The 15,330-nt window shown below is 42.6% G+C and overlaps 1 long non-coding RNA gene across 21 annotated transcripts in view; it reads right to left on the reverse strand.

The window, feature by feature from the left end:
- The window catches only part of LOC112299748 (uncharacterized), a 198,199-nt gene that overhangs the window by 128,245 nt on the left and 54,624 nt on the right, over positions 1-15,330 (reverse strand). For 16 of the 21 annotated variants that reach the window (XR_011651337.1, XR_011651333.1, XR_011651326.1 and 13 more), the window contains one exon: positions 1-15,330. This exon is cut by the window's right edge. This is a non-coding gene — a long non-coding RNA (uncharacterized lncRNA). The other 5 variants (XR_011651323.1, XR_011651328.1, XR_011651341.1 and 2 more) reach the window with 5 other exon arrangements.

The raw sequence follows: 15,330 nt of genomic DNA on the forward strand, positions 1-15,330 counted from the left end.
CTTTTGAGAGAAATCACTTTGACAGAGACCAGCAAAGATGACAAAGGTAGTGCGGTAGAGAGAAGAAAACCCCGGAGGCCATCAGGTGGTGGATCCCAAGGGACAGAGGAGGCTCAGTGGCAGGTGGGATGGAGCCGTGCTACACGAGTGCATCACCTGACCAGAGTAAGGGGGAGGAGAAGCATCACACATTTGAAGAGTAAATTAGCTTAGTAACGGTCACTATGCACAATCGGAATGACAGCAACCTGAATAACACGGTGCAACCACCGCCCAGTGCTGGGCAATCCCTGAATTCATGCAAACAGGTACCAATCAACCCAGTTGTATGATTTTCTGTAACACTGCTCAGCAGCCCAGGCACAAGCAAAAGGACCAGACAGTCAGGAAGTGTATGGCTTTGGCATGACAGAGATTTAAAACCTGGTCCATGGATGCTCAGCTGGAGGGAAAGGAAGACAGGAGAGAGCAGACAGGTACAGAGCAATGGAGCCAGCAGACTAGGGAGCTCAGAGAAATCAAAGGAGAGATGGGTTGTAACTCTGTGGGACCAGGTAGATGGACAGGTGGGTGTGGTCAAATAGGGACTCCTTGACTTACTGGCCTGAGCAATGAGTAGACAGGGTCTAGGGAGTGGAGAGCTAGAAGGTCAGGAGATCACGGGTGATGAGAAGCCCCAAAACTCATGCAGTCAGGGAAACAGGTGGGTCACCCAGTGAAGCTGGGTTAGGGTGGAGCACAGGCTACCAGTGGAGAGTGGAAGTAATGAGAAAGTCAGCAGGTTATGATTGCAGGGGGTGCAAAGGGATGGTTAGACATATGGCTGATGCTCAAAGGGGCACCTTCTTTGTTACAGGAAGGTGAAAACGCCAAGACCTAGTGCAGCAGGGTCAAGGATGGGCACCATCAATTCCACCTTCTGAATAATTTTGTATCTCTGTAATAATTAATCTACCTAATTGGTAATGTCTGCCAATTTTTTAATCTGAAAGATATGAATCAGTCTTTCCCCTGCATTTATACAAAATAAATACTAGTAGACTATTTCTATAAGGTTGTTACAGGTTTCCTAAGATAAAACCTTTGGCACTTGTGAAATTCACCTTAATACCTTTAAAATGGGTCACACATTTACAAACATACTTACAGAGTTAAGTAAGTAAATCAGTATTTCTATTAGAATTTTTATGTGCCAAGTTTTCAACACATCTCACACCAGCTGGAAACAAAGGTTTGCCTTTAAACTGGAACTCCTTTTTCCTTCTTTTATACTGAAGATGCAGGAATCGTGCATTTTTACTATCTCACCATCTATTTCCTCATCACTGATTCAACCTATGAACCCACTTATGATGCAGCACTTTGTGTTACGAAATTAGTATTGGGTTGGCCAAAAAGTTCATTTGTTTTTTCCCTTAAGATAGTGGTAGTAGCACTTAGCTGTCTGAACGTCATTCTCAACAATTTTGTTAGATTGTTTTGTGGCGGCTGTCATATCAGCGTGCATTTTTTAAAAACATCAGAATTGGTGAATTTTTGTGCAGCCATTTTAATATTGAAGTTGGAAGAAAATAAGCAATGCTTTTGGCATATTATGCTTTATTATTTCAATAAAGGTAAAAACACAACTGAAACACACAAAAAAGATTTGTGCGGTATATGAAGAAGGTGCTGTGACTGAACACATCAAAGTGGTTTGCAAAGTTTCACGCTGGAGACTTCTCGCTGGGCAATGCTCCATAATCGGGTACACCAGCTGAAGTTGAGAGCGATCAGATTGAGACATTAATAGAGAACAATAAATGTCATACCATGAGGAAGGTAAGCCAATATACTCAAAATATCCAAATCAATAAAGTTACTGGTGAAAATGAAAAATGCGTCTTTTATTTCATGGAAAAAACTTAATGGATTTTTTGGCCATCCCGATACTTCATGGCTCTTCTACTCTGAACAGACCTGCTCAGGTATGGCCTCCTTTGGGGAAATTTCGTTGATACCCACACCTCTAGTCCCCATTTTCCCTGCAAGAACAGCTCTGTTAATGCACTTGGCACATTTGCGTGTCAACCAAAACAAGCTGTGTGACCTTAGACAAGTACTTAGCCTCCCTGGGCCCTAATTTATTCACGTGAAAAAGAGAGAAAATAACAGTAACAACTAATAGGGCTTTTGTGTCAATTCACAAGTTAAAATTAATGCCTACAAGGCACTCGGAACAGAGCCTGGCACATGCAGTAAGTGCTACGCAGGGTTTTCCCATGTTGTAACAATAGGTATTTAAATCTCTCCCTTTTTGGGCTTGTCAGCACCTCTAAAATAAAGACAAGGTCTTCATCTCTGTATCCCCTATGCCTAGCACAATGACTGGCAAATAGAAATTCAGGGAATGCATACATCACAAATCAATCAATAAACTGATGTTTATCTTACAAAAATGTGAAAATGTACATAATAAAAATAATAAGCCAAAGCATTATCTTCTCTATAACCTGGTTTAAAAGTAATTTAAGGCAGTTCATAAACTACAGCCTGGCATTTCAAATATGTAATTAAGTGAAACAAGTTAAAATTAAGGGTAGAATTGCATCATCAGTGCCACTAAAATGCCAGTGTCAGATGGTTTTCTCTAGGATTAAGGGAGTACACTTACACACAGTGTCTGTCTGAGAATTGCACCTTGTTCACTTCTGCTACAGAGAAAACAAGAGTCCAGAGCCTCGGCTGCGGAACAGGACTTGCTCTCCTGATCTCTCCCACAGGTCCAGGGAGGAGGAAAAGAGGGTAACGACAAAGTTCATCTACTCAATCTGCCACATTTCCGCAGGACAGTCTCAAAGCTGTTGGCGACAGAAGGAAATCAAGAGCGACCTTCAGAAGAAAACTCAAATTATTGTGTCTACAAGCTCCCAATGCTCCTGAAGCCCACAGGTATTTCCAAGTGGGCAGGTGGCTCCTCCAGGCTCCAGGAGAAAACAGCCATTTGCCATATATTAGCTTGAGTTTCACATTTCTTCACAACGGCTGATCTAGGGTCATAATATAACCCTATTTAAAATTAGCACCGTTTGGAATAACAATAAAAATTTAAAAAATAATAATAAAATAAAATAAAATAAGCACTGTTTGTATTTTAATATTCTAGTTCTTTTCAGATTCCTAGCTCTACTGAAAAATGAGTCTGTTACATAACTAGCAGGAGTTTCCTTTCCCTGATGCATGATAAAAAGCCACCTTACTTATTAAAAGGGAATTTCAGCAAAGTCCGTGTTAAATAAAGTCTGAGACTGTTAGTGTTTCAGAGAGGAAGAGAAATGATTGCCATACCCTTGCCAACATCCAAGCAGAAACCTATATAAAAAGGATGAGAGTGAAGAGATAAAGGAGAACCTTCAGCAAATCTAGGCTGTTTGCATCTACTTGGCCGAAAGAGTCCTCATTCCTACTCACGGACAGACGACCCTCCTACTTTCTCCCCTGAGCCACAGAGCAGTATGTTTGGTCCTCTAAGGCAGAATAAAATAACTAAAGCATTGGAATAAATAAGTATCAACTCGAGCACTGAAAGAAGAAACAAATGATTAATAAAGTTCTCTCTTCCACACCCTATAATTTCTACTGATGACAACAAACTCAGAAACAGGCATAGGAAAAGATGATCTGCTTTTCTAAATAACGTCACAGCTAAATGAAATCACTTTCAGCAGTAACTTCTTTTCTGCTTTCGCCAATGAGCCAGCATTAGTAAATATAAACATTCCCATTACAGAAAAGTAGTAAAAAGAAAAGGACAAAGCACAACACACACACGTCTCAGTAGTGTATTTTTCTACAATTAAGAGTTAAGCTTTTAAATGAAAAAAATGAATACTGAGGTCTCAATCTGACAGGGATTGCAACTGAGGATTAAAATTTCCAAGTACATACCTCTTAGTTCCTCATCTTTTAATTACTGCATAAATGGTTGCCTAGGAAACCTCCTGACTGGATGAAGAGGCTCAAGAGAACTCTCATTTCCAAGCTTGCAGGTATGACTCACTACCCTTGCTCCCATAAATAAGTCCTCCTGAGTCCTGAGAGGCAGATATTTTTGCAACCTGGATGACATTAGAAAAGCAAAATGAGAATAATTATTCGTTTTGAATGTCGTTTCTAACAGGAATAAAAGTTAAGGACAACGCTGTCTTCACATCAAGTGTAGGAGAGAAATGCATATTCTCAAATATGCCCATACACTCTGTATCAAGTAATTACGCAGTGTTATTTTTATGGCAGCCTGTTGATGTGACAGTGATTAAACGGTACAACGGAAGAGAACAGAGACGATATCGGACAGGAAGACCACAGAGAAACCAAAGGACAGTTGAGGGGTCTGACCTCCCAAAACCCTGCAAACGCACTGCACCCTGAGGTCAGGCTCCCCCACGTTTCTCAGAACCTGGCTACACCTCTGCCCCAAATCCTTTAACGGTGACAGGAAAACACGGCAAAGATCACCACATGCCAGCAGGTATGTCACCTGGGACAAGGGCACATGTGAAGGTTCTATGTTAACCCCAGCATATGCCCCACAGAGGGCTAAAGTAGATTCAGCCTGCAGATTTCTGAGAAAGGGTAGAATCTTATGTAATTACAGCAAATTACAGCAGCAATAACTGAGAACAGCCTCAAGGCCAAGGCCAAGGCCAGATGATACCATGGTCTGGAATTGCTTTGTTTAATGCCTCTCAGTGTCCACACTCTGTGCAGTCCTCCCATCGAAGGGTGAAATCTATTCCTCCACCCCTTTGCATCTGGGCTGGCCCTGGGCCTGCTTAGACAAATAGAATGGGGAGAAAGTGGCTTTGAACAGGTCCCGAGTCAGGCCAAAAGGGGCCTGCCTTGTAGCCTCTGCTGTTGAACCTGCTTCTGGGACCTCAGGAGCAGATGGGACCAGCTGGGAAGGAGGGGGCGGGGCAGCTGGGCCCAGGGCTGGAGGAAGAGTCCATCTACCCCATCCCCCACCAAGGGCCTTGACTCCTTGACTCCAGACTCAGCTCTTATCTCAGTCTGGCTGCCCCCCTAACATCTTTTCATCCTCATCTTAACATCATCATCTCTCTCTTATTGTGGTAGGAACAATCACCATCTCAGTTTAAGAGTTAAAACTATTCCTCTGGAGAAAAAGCAACTACTAACTCCCACCTCCACTCCCCAGCTATGCTCCTATCTCAGAGTTATCCCAGGTGGAGGGGTTGGGGAAGGAGGAGGGCAAAGGGACAGACAGGGTGCACTCAAAGCCCTCATTGTTTTCCCCTGCAAAATTAACAGATTCTGCTAACGCCTACCCCTGCCTCTCCAGCCTCATGCTGCAGCTAGTACACAGCCCATGTGAACGGCTGGACTTCCAAATGCCCTCAGCAGTTCCCTGAGGCTCTCAGAATGAAATATCTAAACTCCCCTTAGCATAGTTTACAAAGCTCTTCACCACAGACCCCTGAAAACTTGACTGCACTCCATGATGACCTTGAACCTATAAAAGAAACACTGCCCCAAACCTGGTCTGGAACAGAACCAAGTTGCCTGCTACATAATTCCTAACATTCTAGTGGGGAGAAATCAACAGCATTCTAGATAAAATGCTTTTTTCTACTGCAGTTTTCTAATGAACTTTAAGACGATTGAGGCTTGTTCTGGAGAACTCACTCCCATTCCCCAGTTCAACTCTCAATTATCAGTTAGAGTCTAAAGATCTGTGGGGTCCAAGATGGCGGCAGATTAGGTGCAAGCTACACTAACCTCCTCCCAGGACCAAACTGGAATAACAACTAAATTATAGGAAAAGCACCCCGAATAACCAGTTGAAGACTAGCTGGAGAGCAGCCTTATAAACAAAGGACTTACAGAAGAAGACACTGAGACTGGTAGGAGGTGTGGGGGTGCAGGAGGGCTTGCTGGGCTCCTACAGGCAGCAGCTGAAGCTCTGAAGGCATGTCCAGCTGAGGGGGTATCCCCTGAGAAGTGTGGGGTCTACCCTAACTCCAAGCTGAGCTCCGCAGTCTAGAGCACCAGAACTGGAAGAGGTGCCAACTTAACACCTGGCTGTGAAAAGCCTTGGGGTTCCTGTCCGCCAGGGTGAGATGGCTAAAGATGCAGCCACCTACTTAAAGAACAAATGCACAAAATTTTGTTTGCAGCCACTTACCCTGGGCTCCAGCAGAGGAAAGGCAGAGTGGATTAGAGCTGTGCGAGGACAGTCTGGGGTTGGCAGCTCTTAGCAGAGAACTGAAGGGACAGCCACCAGCACACCTGTGCTGAGTCACTCTCCCACACTGGCAGACACCACCTTTCTTGGGTGGAGTACTCCCCTCCAGACACATCAGCTGGGGTGGGGGGGGGAGCAATAGCTCCACCCTGTAGCCCCACCCAACATAAGAGCACTTTAATATGTAAAGCAAATCCTAACAGGCTTAAAGGAACAGACTGGCAGTAATACAGTCATAGTTAGGGACTTTTAACACCCACTGACATCAATGGATAAATCTTCCAGAAAGAAAATCAAGATGGAAACAACAGCCTTAAATGACTCACTAGATCAGATGGATTTAATTGATATCTTCAGAGCATTTCACCCCAAAGCAGCAGACTATATATTCTTTTCAAGTGCACATGAAACATTTTCTAAGATAGACTACATGTTAGACCACAAAACAATATCAGTAAGTTTAAGAAAGCTGCAATAATATCAAGTAACTTCTCTGACCAGAATGCTATGAAACAAGAAATCAATCACTTTAGAGAACTGAAACACACACAGACATGGAGGCTAAATAACATGTTACTAAACGATGACTGGATTAACAATGAGACCAAGGAAGACATCAAAAGATACCTTGAAACAAATGAAAATGAGAGCACAACAACCCCAAATCTGTGAGACACAAGGAACGCAGTCCTAAGAGGACAATTCATAGCACCACCTGCCTAACTCAAGAAACAAAAAAGCTCATAATCTAACTTGACACCTAAAGGAACTTGAAAAAGAACCACAAACAAGGCTCAAAGTGAGTAGTAGGAAAGAAATAATAAAGATCAGAACAGAAATAAATGAAATAGTCTAAAAAAACAAAACAAAAGATCAATGAATCCAAGAGCTGGGTCTTTTTTGAAAAAATAAACAAGACTAACAAACCTTTCACCAGGCTCATCAAGGGAAAAAAGAGAGAATACCCAAATAAATAAAATCAGAAATGAAAAAGAAGTAACAACTTTTACACCAAAGAAACACAAAGAACTGTATGAAAATATCATGAGCAACTACACACCGACAAACTGGACAATCTGGATGAATTTCTAAAAACGTACAGATTCCAAAACTAAATCAGGAAGAATCAGAGATTCTGGAGTCCAGCTCCCAATTAATGAAATGGAAGTAGCACTAATCAAAAAACTCCCAACAAAGGCCCTGGACCGGATGGTCCACAGAACTAGAATATTCCAAAAGTTTATATGGAAACACAAAAGACCCCGAACAGCAACAGTGATCCTGGGAAAGAAGAACAAAGTTGGAAGAATCACACTACCTAGTATCAAACTATACTACAAGGCCACAGTAATTAAAATAGCATGGTACTGGCATAAAAACAAACATATAGATAAACATAACAGAATAGAGAGCCCAAAAATAAGCCCATGCTTTATAATCGATTAATATTCCAGGCAAAAACATACACTAGGCTAAAGATACGTCTAATTCAATAAATGGTGTTGGTAAAAGTGAACACGTGCAAAAAAATGAAACTAGACCACCTTCCTACGCCACACACAAGAATAAACTTAAAATGGATTAAAAACTTAAATGTTATACTCAAAACCATAAAAATCCTAGAAGAAAACATAGGCAGAAAACTCTCAAACATTTCTCATAGCAACAGTTTTTCTGATATATCTCCTCAGGCAAGGGAAACAAAAGAAAAATGAAAAATTGGAACTACATTGAACTGAAAAGTTTTTGCACAGCAAAGGAAACCATCAACAAAATGAAAAGACAACCCACTAAGTGGGAGAACATATCCACCGATACGTCTGATAAGGGATTAGTATCCAAAATTTATAAAGAACTTTTAAAATTCTAGACCAAAAAAACCAGAAATCCAATTTAAAAATGGGCAAAGAACCTGGACACTTCTCCAAAGAGGACATGTAGATGGCCAACAGACATATGAAAAGATGCTCAACGCCACTAATCATCAGAGAAATGCGAATTAAAACCACAGTGAGATGTCACCTCACACCTGTCAGAATGGCTGTCATCAATAAATCAACAAAGAACCTGTGTTAGTGAGGATGTGGAGAAAGGGGAACCCTTGCGCACTGTTGGTGGGAATGCAGATTGGTGCAGCCACTGTGGAAAGCAGTACGGAGTTACTTCAAAAAATTAAAAATGAAACTGCTTTATGATCCAGCAAGTCCACTTCTGAGAACTTATCTGAAGAAACCTGCAACACTAATTCGAAAGAATATAAGCTCCCCTATGTTTATTGCCACGTGATTTACAATCGCCAAGATTTGGAAGCAGCCCAAGTGCCCATCAGTAGATAAGTGGATAAAAAAGCTGTGGTACGTTTACAAAATAGAATACTACTTGGCTGTTAAAAAAAAAAAAAAAAGAAAGAAGAAAACTTTACCCTTTGCAACAGCATGGATGGACCTGGAGAGCATTATGTTAAGTGAAATAAGCCAGTCAGAGAAAGACAAGTACCATATGATTTCACTCATATGTGGAATCTAATGAACACAGTGAACTAACAAGCAAAATAGACTGACTCAGAGAGAGCAGGCTGTCAGCCGGGGGTGGGGAAGGGTTAGGGAGAAGGGATGGAGAAATAAAGGAAAAAAGAGAAAGAACTCATGGACATGGACAACAGTATCGTGATCACTGGGGGCAGAGGGGTGGGTGGAGGTGGGAGGGGTATAGGGGAGATAAATGGTAATAAAAACATAATAAATAAATAACTTTAAAAAAAATAATAATGGAAGATTTTTAACCAGACACTCTTTTCAATGACTTAATCATTCTTCCTTCCTACAAGCTGTTCCTGCCAAGAGTGAACCCGCCAGGGGCCTCTTCCCTTGCACTGCAGAGCTGCACTGCGACGCTGACGGGCGCTGAACTGCCTGAGGCGTCTTCTCAACCACCCTGACCTCGAGTGGGTGCTGATACCCTGTAGTTTCCAGCACACTCCTGGGTCTCCGGCCTCTACAGGCCACTGATCAGGCAGCAACTTCCCCCCAGAGCACCCTCAGAACCTGACAGAGGGTTCTGAGGGCAACCCTGGCTCTCCATCTCCCCCAACCTATCACAGCCCCCGTCTTCTCTAAGTTTCCTGCAGCCACCCTCCCAAACCTAGGCCCTGTGCCTCCAGAACTGTTTGCCTGGAGTGTCTGCACTGCTTCTCAGCCACAGCCGCTGCCACACTGCGCGCGCTGTGTCTCACTAGACTGCAAGCTTGCTGAGGACAGCCCTGACCTTCGTATTTCTGTACCTGCCACCTCATCGCAGAGCCTGGCTCAAAATGGGCACACGATAAATGTTTGTACACTTAGGGTTAAAGTCAGCCCCACTTTTAGATGCTCTGAGTTCGGACCAAGACAAAATCAGATGAGATAATCTAACATTAAGGCTCTGATTTCTGCATCTTAGTGTTAGTGTGACAAAGCTGAAAAAAACTGCACTGAAAGAGGTCACCACTGCACAGCCTAGAAACCATCCCCCTCCAGAGGGGGGGCCGGGAACCCACGAGGCAGCCCCTGCCGCACTCTCCGGCAAACCCGGCACAGAGTGGGACCTCAAGCACTGACTTGGGTCCGCTGAAACGCACAGACAGGCCAACAGGAGGTGGTTTCGATGTAAAATTTCTTGAAATTTTACAGCCAGAGGAAAATACAAGGTATTTTAGAGAAGAAGCAAAATTCAAGGGGGAGAAATAAAAAGTGGATAACAGCTTTAAAGTATCCTTTCAAAGCTGAATCTTCCTGGCATAAGAACATAAAACTTCAGTTTTTCATGAAAATGTCAGTTAAGTTTGAGATGAACTAGGAAAATGCGAGAGAAACTTTTTTGTTTGTTGGCTTTGGATGGGGACTGGAAGACTTCTCAATGCCTTCTGGGAATGCAGCCTCGGTCCCTGCACACTTCCCCCTCATCAGTCAGTCCTAGCTCTCGGGAGCTGTCCTAAAGAACACACACCACCCAGAAGCCTGGGCACCGTGTTGGCAGAGGACAAGGCAGACGACCCTCAGGCACTTTTCTCTAACCAGCTACTGGTTTTCCTCTAATTTACGAAAACACCCATTTGGTACTAATTCTGCAAGTGTGCTTGCTGAGTGGTAGAGTGGGCGGATGGCAGGCTCCTGCTCACTGCTGGGGGCTTTCCCGTGATCCTGGGGAGACAGGTGTGTGTGTAAGTGTAGCCTTGTTCCCCAGAAGCCAGGTATTCCCTCACAGAAGTTTAGGAAAGCACGGGCACAGCACAGGCGGTCCGCATTGGAGGTGTCTGACTTTTTCACAGTATGCTACCTGCACATGGTACGTCATGGCACTTCATCCCAGGGTATTTTCCCCCGAACTGCTCCACATTTGTCACCTTGTTAAAGACTCCTTCAAGAAACTGGCCTCTGCAGTAACGGCAGAAAGCACCCCTGCCAGATCAGAGCGGTAGAAACATGCCTGACTTTGAGCTCGAAGGATGGGAGAGCCTGCAGCTCAAGGGGTGCAGGGTGCAGGGGTGCAGGGGTGCAGGGGTGCAGTGGATGGGGGAGGGGCACGCTTAGTGTGGACCAGGGCAGGTGCGGGCCCACCGTATCCCAAGCTCTGCAGTTTTATAGTCAAAGATCGGATACCTGATGGGCCTTTAACCTACCTGAGAACAAATCAATTTTTTACATTTCATTTCACCACGCTCAGCTTTTCTCGTTCTTACACAGCCGCATGTAGAAAGAAGAATGAGTAATATTCAAACGCAGTAACGGTACACTGAACAGCCCTCACACAACGGAGCTATCAGACGCGTGCCACGTTAACGCTATGCTACATTCTTCTCACACAAGAAAACTTCAAAGGGGGCTTATTATAGAACCTGTGGGAATCCCCCTGGTGAGTTTAAGAATCTCTTAAGTGACTAAAAGCAGAATTGAGGGGCCAGGGAAAGGATTTCCCCTACGGCTGATTAAAAGCACTATTCTGTTTTTGAGCTGTCACATCAAGGAACCATGAAGTGAGCAAAGCTCCCTTAATGTGCTTTTTAAACGTTTTCCCCTAGTACTGGACTCTAAGACTGACGAAGACAAAATACTCTAAACACACGCAGGACTATTTCTTATGTAAGTTCACAGTAACGAGAAGAAACCTGAGGTTCTAATGTTCTGAAAATAGACTTTCACTGGTCCACTTAAATGCAATGTTTGCTACTACGGAATTCAGTGTCTGCAAGTGTGGATTTGCAAAATTGGTTATTTTGGGCATCACAAATTTTATTACAAGGTTCTTTTTTGAAACAGTAAGTTATCTTAAAAGCATGTAAAACAATGATTCAATGAACAAAAACATTATATATAGAATTTCAAGAACATTCTTATACTAAAAATGATTTATTCTTCTTTCATTCTTACTTAGAAATGGATTGAAGTAAAAATATAAATAGTCATTTGAGTTTGGCACAAACATCAGACAAAAGAAATCAGATCCATCGCGAATGTCATCTCACGAACAACACAGAAACCAGATGCGGTCTGGTACCTGAACTCCTGAGGCTCAGCGGCTTCACCGCCACAGAGGTGTGTGCGGGGCCAAGCCACCTGTTGTGACGTCAGAATGTGTGTCACAGAGCGTCACAGCTCATAAACCATTCAGGGAATCTCATACACAGAAGAAGATTTTTCATCAAAACAATCAGACTAAATATATTTTGTTATATTGATGAGACAAGCTTCAGTGTGGATGAAACGTTCTCACGCTAACCTTCCTTCCCCAACTATAGAAGACGAGGCTTCCTTCTGCCAGAAGAATAAAGTACCAGCTGTGCAGCCCCAGGGGCAGAATGGCCCAGGTGGCACAAGGATGCCCTGCGCAGGGTATAAAGATGCTAAAATAAAGCCAATAAACCAAACATATTAGGACTGGAGGAAAGATTCGGCACAGCTACCAACTACATGAAATCCTTCTTAGACCTAGCTATTTGTATTAATTCCTGAGGCTGTAAACACAAACTCTATACAGTGAACAAAAAAAATCACAGCCATGATTCAAACACAACAGGGTACAGATAAATGGAGCAATTAACAAAAGTTCTTAAGCTGAGTCTACACTGTGCTTAGTGTCTTTCTTAGGGAAAGGGGGGCAGGGGATAGGTTTAAGGTGGAGAAACCTGGTGACCACTCCCCTGGCCAGGTGATCAAGGTCAAGTGGGTCTCATATTCCCTTCATACAGTGGGGATAAGAATGTCACTTCACCTCTGTGGTCATCCTCTCAAAAACCCGTAATCCCAGCCTAATAATCAGAAAAACAGAAGCAGAAGTCCAAAGTGAGGGACATCCTACACATTATCTAACCAGCATTCCTCCCAACTGACAAGGTCATCGGTAACAAGCAAGTCTGAGAAACCGTCAGCCCAGAAGACACTAAAGAGACACGATGACAAACAACAGGAGATGCTGGGTGGGTCCTGGACCAGAAACAGGGCATTAGGGAAACACCAGTGAAAGCTGAGGGAAGTGCAGATTTTAATTAACAGTAATGTACCAAAGTTCATCCCTTAACTTCGACAAATGCAATGTAACACTATGAGAGTCAGCAGTTGGGGCAACTAGGTGAGGGACACATGGGAACTCTGCACTACCTTTGCAAATCTAAAATTATTTCAAGTATCGGGTTTATCCCAACTTGTAAAAACTGGGCCCACAGCACCCCGTGTGCGTTGCAGCACCGGGCACACCCACACACGCAGGGCAGGGTCCTGACCAACAGACACTTCGGTCAATTTGGAACCTGAGATGCCCAGAGACCACAGATGGCATGCATGTGACGAAAACAAACATCCCTGAGGTGCCTAACGCTTCCATCTGAAGTGAAAAACAGGCAGTTTCACGCAAGAAAAAAGACAAAGGCTAAATGGGCTGGCCCGGAGCAAACACATGACAAAGCAGCCTCCATCCTTCACGGAGCCACCACCAGAACCCCAGGCCCTGTGAGAGAGAGTCACGCAGACTTCCCTCACAGGCCCAGCAGGCTTTGTGCACTATTCCTTCACCTAAGAAAGGGTAAGTCGGGGGAAAGGAGGAGTGCAGATGTTACCGACTATTTTCAAGGGTCTGCTAAGTCCGGGAACATGTGGCACCATGCAAGCCTGTCCGGTAAGGTGGGGACTGCTTTCATTGCCTTGAATTTTAATCAAGAAAGAAATCTAGGTATTATCTTCTCCAGCCCGAAAGTTCCAGAATTCATAAACTTTCAACAAATATGATTCATATCTTGTTTGAAAACATGCACCACACATATTTAAGATTAAAATCTTACCAAGTATCTTTCCTGACCACAATGGAATGAAACTAGAAATCAACAGCAGAAGACAAACTGGAAAATACACAAGCAGGTGGAACATAAACAACACTCTTGAATTAACAATACGTCATAGAAGAAATCAAAAGGGAAATGAGAAAGTATCTGGAGAGAAATGAAAACGAAAACACAACACACCAAAATTTATGGGAGGCAACCAAAGCAACATTAGGAAGGGAGTTGATAGTGGTGAACACCTACAATGGAAAAAATGATCCCAAATAAACAAGCTAACTTTATGCCTTGGTGAACCAGAAAACAAAGAATAAACTAAGCCACAAGTTAGCAGAAGGAAGGAAATAATAAATCGTAGAGCAGAAATAAGCAAAATCATGGGTAGAAAAAAACAGGAAAAAAATCAAAGTTAAGAGTTGGTTTTTTGAAAAGATCAACAAAACTGACAAACCCTGACAATGACTAAGTAATAAAGAGCGAACTCAATAAAATCAGAAATGCAAGAGGAGACCTAGTAACTGATGACATAGAAATAAAATGTTTATGTAAACAACTATATACTAATAAATTGGATAACCTAGAAGAAATGGATAAATTCCTACAAACATACAACCAACAAGACTGAATCATGAAGAAAATAAAAAATATAAACTAGTAACAACTAGTTTGTAAACTAGTTTACAACTAGACTGAATTGGTAATCAAAAACTTCACAACAAAGAAAAGCCCAGAACAAATGACGTCACTGGTGAATTCTATCAAATACTTTAAGAAGTATTAAAGCTACTCTTCTTAAATTGGCACAAGCATAAGGACAGACATGCAGACCGAACAGAGAGGCCAGAAATAGAGGCACACATATATAGTTAACTGATCTTCAATAAAGGCACCAAGAATACACAAAGGGGAAAAGGACATCCTCTTCAGTAAGTGGTGCTAGGAAAACTGGATACCCCATGCTAAAAAATCAAACTGGAGCCCTGACTAGTGTGGCTCAGTTGGTTAGGTGTCATCCCACAAAGCGGAAGGTCACTGGTTCGATTCCCAGTCAGGGCACATGCCTGGGTTGGGGGTTCAGTCCCGTTAGGGCACAGACAAGAGGCAACCGATGGATGTTTCTTTCTCCCATCAATGTTTCTCTCCCTCTCTTTCTCCTCCCCTTTCCCTCTAAAAAATAAATAAAATCTTAAAAAAACAAACAACAAAAACATGAAATTAGACCTTTATTTTATATCATACACAAAAGTCAACTCAAAAATTGGTTGAAGACTTCAACGTAAGGTCTGAAACTATAAACTCCTAGCAGAAAACATGGGGGGAAGCTTCATGACATTGATCTTGCAACAAAAGCAAAATTAGACAAGAGGGACAACAAAAACTGAAAAGATTTTGCACACCAAAGGAAATAATCAACAGAGTGAAGAGAAAATCCACAAAATAGGAGAAAATATTTGCAAACTGCATATGGATATAGTTATGGATATACTACTATCCACAATCTATAAAGACCCCTAAAATTCCATAGTTAGTAAGTAAATAAGTAAAATGATTTAAAAATGGGCAAAGGACTTGAATAGACATTTCTCCAAAGAAGACATACAAATGGCCAACAGGTATAAAAAAAAATGTTTGATATCACTAGTCATCAGGGAAATGCAAATCTAAACCACAATGAGATATCACCTCACCTGTTAGGATGGCCATTATCCAAAATAAATGGATAAATAAATAACAAGTGTTGGCAAGGATGTGAAGAAGTCAGTATCCTTGCTCACTGCTG

Source organism: Desmodus rotundus, chromosome 6, assembly GCF_022682495.2.
Source record: "Desmodus rotundus isolate HL8 chromosome 6, HLdesRot8A.1, whole genome shotgun sequence".
Taxonomy (NCBI): domain Eukaryota; kingdom Metazoa; phylum Chordata; class Mammalia; order Chiroptera; family Phyllostomidae; genus Desmodus; species Desmodus rotundus.